General features: G+C 41.1%; 1 non-coding gene across 1 annotated transcript; it reads right to left on the bottom strand.

Annotated features, from left to right (window-relative positions):
* Window positions 1-1498: 1498 nt before the first annotated feature.
* Window positions 1499-1617, bottom strand: LOC145395957 (5S ribosomal RNA). The gene has a single exon (XR_013896684.1). It is a non-coding gene; the product is annotated as a 5S ribosomal RNA (ribosomal RNA).
* Between the last annotated feature and the right edge of the window lie 4343 nt (window positions 1618-5960).

Raw genomic sequence — 5960 nt, 5'->3', positions numbered from 1 at the left:
TAAAGTGAAAATATAAGGCTGAGAGATAAGACACATGAAGTACAAGAGGAGGTGAATAATAAGCGCCATTGCCAAGCTAAAACAATGACTACATGGCACTATAATGGAAGAGGGTTTGGTGGGTATTAAAGTGATAATGTAAGGCAGTCAGGTAAGACAGATAAAGTACAGGAGCAGAGTGGGAAGAGGGGAAGGATGGAGATTAAAGTGCCCCTTTTGCGACAAGCAGGGATACTGAGGAAATATTCTGTCCCCCCTCCCCAGGGGAGTACTATCAATGGAAACTAAGCCAGCTCCCAGTCACGGTTATCTCAGAATCCTTTCCCCTCCGGGAGGGGGGGATATTAAAGTGCCCCTTTTGCGACAAGCAGAGATACTGAGGAAATATTCTGTCCCCCCTCCCCAGGGGAGTACTATCAATGGAAACTAAGCCAGCTCCCAGTCACGGTTATCTCAGAATCCTTTCCCCTCCGGGAGGGGGGGATAGAATACTTCCTCAGTATCCCTGCTTGTCGTAAAAGCCGACTAAAAATCCTTCCCCTTTTCCCCCTCTGCATCTTGTACTTTATCTGTTCCACCTCTCTGCCATATATTTTCAATACCCACCCAAGTTAGTGCCATATAACTTAGTCACTGAACAGAATGGAATATTAAAAAAAAAAAGAAAGAAAGAAAGAAAGAAAAGCGAGCACCAAGCCACTCAATGACTGTATGGCACTACAATGGAAGTTGGGTGGGTATTAAAGTGAAAATATAAGGCACAGAGGCGGGACAGATGAAGTACAAGAAGCAGAGGGGGAAAAGACGAAGGATGAAGATTAAAGTGCCCCTTTTAGACGGTTTTTACGACAAGCAGGGATACTGAGGAGGTATTCTATCCCCCCCCTCCCCAGGGGGAAACTTAGTCATTGAGTGGCTTGGTGCTCGCTTTCCTTTTTTTTTTTTTTTTTTATTCCATTACATTTCATTCCATTCCATTCATGAGTCCTTTATTCATCCTTCTTAACCACCTGTGAGGTCTACAAATACCTGTACACTAGTCAAATTTAACACAATGAGAACTACTCAGGTACAGACCAGTATCACTGACCAGTGTTGTAAGACATCTAGAACATGGTATGATAAAAGAGAGGCAGTTAGGTTTTAGGAAGGGATAATCATGTGTTACTAATCTTCTAAGCAATTATGACAAAGTTAGAGAAACATTACAGAAAAGAGAAGGATGGGTGGACAGTATCTATTTAGATTTTAAGAAAGCATTTGAAAGAGTACCGCACCAAAGACTTTTATGGAAGCTCTACCATCAAGGAGGTATCCAAGGCAATGTCCACTGTTGAATGCAGGATTTTCTCAGAAAAAGGGAAATGAGAACAATTTCATTTCATTCATTCATTGCCAGACGCCATGTATCCCAGACGGGGTGGCCAAGGGCTCAGAGTTAATTGTTTTTTTACAGGGAGGGGCACTAATCCTCCACCAACCCCACTTGACGTAGGGATGCCAACAGCATCTGGTGTTCCAAGGCGGTCACCCATCCAAGTACTAACCAGACCCAACGTTGCTTAACTTCGCTGATCGAACGGGAAGCGGTGTACTCAACGTGGTATTGCCGTTGGCAAATGAGAACAATATTAAGGGGAAATTACTCATCATGGAGGGAAGTGACCAGCGGAGTTCCACAGGGCTTAGTTATGTTTTTAGTATATTATGTTTTTAGTATATATAAATGACAGACAGTAATATTGGAAATGGAAGCTATCTAAATATGTTTGCAGATGATGCAAAAATTTCAAAGGAAAATCACTAACATAGATTCTTGCAAAGAGTTGCAAGAGGAATTGAACAAGCTTCATGAATGGAGCAATAAATGGCAAATGGAATTTACTGTGGACAAGTGTCATGTAATAAAATTTGGTAAAATTGAGAAAAGACCGGATTGGTATTATAAGTTAGGAAGATCAACCCTACACAAATCAGAAAAGGAGAAGGACCTAGGAGTAATTATCAGTAACAGACTATCTCCTGATGATCACATCAGTGAGAGGGTACGAAACATGCATACATTGCTTGCTAATATGAGAATAGCATTCACATATATAAATGAAGATATGCTGAGGAAGATAATATCATTCATCAGACCAACTCTGGAGTATGCATCACAGTAGTCTGGAATCGTCATTTCAAAAAACACAGATAAGATTGACAAAGTACAACGAGCTCCTACAAGATGGGTACCAATCTTAAGGGATTTAAGTTACTGAGAAAGACTGGAAAGATTGAATTTACCAACGCTGCGGGAGAGGAGGAGGAGACATGATTATGCTACATAAATGCATATCACGGGAACAGAAAATAGACATAAATGAATATATATCATATGTGTGAAGCATCAAAAAGAGGACATTGCAAAAGACAGCATAAAAAGAGAGGTGATTAAGATGTAAGGAAGTTCAGTTTCCCTAATAGGGCAATTGATCAGTGGAATGCACAACAGAATGAGGTAGTGTGTGCCAAAACTTTTTATACTTTCAAGGATATGTACTGTATGATAAAAATGGTTTAATACACGGTACAGTACAAGCTTGACTCATTCCCATAAAGATACAAAGCTAAGGCAATCCTCACGCCTAACAGATTAGATAACTCGTCCCCAAATGATTAATTATATCTATGTTTATCCAACCTAACTCATTCATACCTTAGAAATTCGAATTTTTACCGCTTTCCGCCTAACCTAATTTAATTTAAGGGCGGAAACTACCCGAGAAAGCTTTGAGACGAATGATATGAGAAGCCGGAATGACCATTTGCCGTTTGTAAACAAAGGGCGAGAGGCTCTGATCATGTTACCCATACATAGATCAGAGGACAAATGGCATATTTGTGGCGGCCTCTGGCAACCTCCGCGCATGCGCCATAGGGGGCGGACAGGGGGACAGATCATAACGCTACACCGGTCAGTCTTCCCCTGCCCTCCACTGCTTATTGCGCGTGATGTTCCACCTTGGTTCTGCTTATAGACCCACAGACTTTTCCAAGTAACTTTGTTTACCCCTAGTGACTGAACCATACTTGAGTTAATATGGGTAAATGGAAAAGTTCATACAGTGATGGAAGGAGCTACAGAGAGGAGTGGGAGAAAGATCACAAGTGGTTAACCCGCGCCGTCCCGAGGACGTACTTCCACGTCCTCACGTTTTGTCACAGCTAATCCCGAGGACGTACTTCAACGTCCTGCAATTGCAAGGTTCATAATTTCCACAATTTTCAATTTTCGCGAGTCATTTTTGGTACGTATACACGGGACACCTGCCTCAACAAGATGCCAGGCAGAGACAATGCCTTACCCAGCATGACCTCCTCCCCCCCCCTGCATGCCCTTTTCTCAGCAATTCACCTGTTATCAGTGACCTGGCCAGTATAGCCATGTCATGCCACGGTACGAAATTCAGGGCCAGAGTGATTCCCCAATCAATGACAATGTGGAGGACAAACTTTACATAGCATTAGAGGAAGAAACAGTTAGAAATGATGATCAGGTAATGTGGCAAAAAAAGGTCAGGTATTAGTGAGTGAAACAATGCTTATAATGCCTACATTACTGCTTGAAAACCAATATACTTTGGTACTACATATAAATTCGTAACAGTAAATAAATAAATAGTTTATGAGTGGTGTGAAATAGTTATCCTCCCATAGAACTCGTTTTCTTTGGTGCCAGCCTGATAGAAAACCCAGTAAAGTAAGGAGGCTCTCCTACCTGTAATGAGTATTTTAAACCTCAGGTGAGCGATTTCTCTATGAATTTTCGATGTTTCTCACCAAAAGCGAAAGTTTTAGCAAAAAAAAAAAAGGTCATAAATTGCCCGGGATTGGGGGGTACCAGTGGTCGAAAAGTGGCCGGGACGGGGCGGGTTAACAAACCGAGGTGGATCATGCTACTGCAAACTGTAAATGTACAGTTCGCCGCACAAATGGCGTTCCTCACCCTCCAGGTCAAATCGTACATTCGGCAACGCCGTACCCGGATCCCCAACCACCTCCTCACCCCACCTCGTAGTACTTCCAACCTCCCCCGCCTTCCACTGACTCACGTATATAGCAACTGATGTAAATGGTTCACGAAACCTTTATCTCATATACGTGAGTCAGTGGAAGGCGGGGGAGGTTGGTAGTACTACGAGATGGGGTTAGGAGGGGGTTGGGGATCTGGGTACGGCGTTGCCAAATATACAATTTGACCCGGAGGGTGAGGAACGCCATTTGTGCGGCGAACTGTACAATTAATACAATGAAAAAAAGTAACTTAGTTTTACATGAAGGTACTGTGAAGCACAGAAAAGCCTCTGAATCAGTGCTTAAGTCTGACAGTAAGATCATGAAAAAATTTTGCACAACACTTACTGGCCAACGTGATCAAGTGAAATTATTTGAAGTCAAATATGCAGTGGGCATTGCTTGCCACAGTAGTATCAGTTCAGTTGACCATTATATTGAAATAATAAGTGAATTTAGTAAAGGACAGGCATTAGAAAATGTCAAGTTGCACAGAACAAAGTGTTCTGCAATTCTGAAGAACATTGTGAGTATTTCAATCCTGGAAGAGTTGATCAGTGAATTGAAAAGTACTAAGTATTCTTTGTTAATTGATGAGTCTAAGCACCATTGCCTTTGTGTTCGTTTCTTCAGTGAACAAAATTCTTCCATTAAAACTGCATTCCTGGCATTGATTCCGGTAACTTCAGCTACTGGAGCTGCTTTATATGATGCCATAGAGGATTTCTTAAGAAAAATTGGTGTTGACATTCGCAACTGCTTGGGATTTTCCAGTGATGGTGCCAGCAATGTATGTGGTGCACATAATTCAGTACTGTCAAGATTACGAGAAAGAAATCCCAAGATAATATTTGTGAAATGTACATGTCATAGCCTCGCTCTGTGCTGTGAACATGCCTTTAAGTGTCTTCCTGATCATCTGGATTTTTTAATATCAGAGGTGGCACGTTGGTTCAAGCTTAGTTCTCTTAGAAGAGAACAGTTCAAGGATATTTTTACTATGATGAATGATGACTGCATCCAGCCTTCGAGATTGATCACCCCTAGCAACACAAGATGGCTTGTAAAAGGAAAGTGTATCTTCAATATCCTGACTCAGTGGTATGAGCTAAAAGCTTACTTTTCAGTAATTGCAGAGAAAGATAGGAATTATCACGCACGGATTATTCATCAAATGATTTGTGATGAAAGAAATTACTTGTACATAACATTTGTTCTACCCATAATTCAAGATTTTGAATCAGTTAATGCTTCATTTCAAGCTACTGATGCTGAGCCTTCAAAAGTTTTTTCTGAGTTAAAGCAGCTACACACCTCTTTTGCTAGAAGATGTTTGAAGACCCTTCAGATTCTGTTGAACTGCCTTTGGACCGAGTAAGATATGGAGCTAAATTTGAGCTTGAACTTTCCAGATCAAAGCTGTCTGACCAAGAAAAATCAAATATCAAGCACAGGTGCCATGGTTTCCTCCTTGAGGCCAAAAATCAGTTAGAGAAAAGGCTAAGTCGGGACACTGGCATACTTGAAAATCTGTAATATTTTCAACCAAAGGAGTGCTTAAGTCAGATGCGAAAGCCATTTCAGAGAATCGCTGCATCATTTACTCACCTAACTGATAACCCAAGAGTTAGCAGACAGATTTTCATCTTGAACTTCAGTACGACAAGCTTCTTTTAGTGGAATGGAAAAAAGAGTTTGACGGTGATGAAATACCACATGATTCAGTTCAATTTTGGGTAGTTGTAAAGCAGTATGAAAATGCTGCTGGAGTGAAATGCTTTCTGAACTCGCTCAAATGGTTCTGAATGCTCATGCACTACCATTAAGCAATGCATTTGTTGAAAGAATTTTTTCTCATGTAACAAATATAAAGACCAAAGTCAGAAACAGACTCACTTTCGAAA

Source organism: Coenobita brevimanus, chromosome 33 (genome assembly GCF_032717465.1).
Source record: "Coenobita brevimanus isolate Jiangsu-jjx chromosome 33, ASM3271746v2, whole genome shotgun sequence".
Taxonomy (NCBI): domain Eukaryota; kingdom Metazoa; phylum Arthropoda; class Malacostraca; order Decapoda; family Coenobitidae; genus Coenobita; species Coenobita brevimanus.
This window is presented reverse-complemented; position numbering and strand designations above follow the sequence as displayed.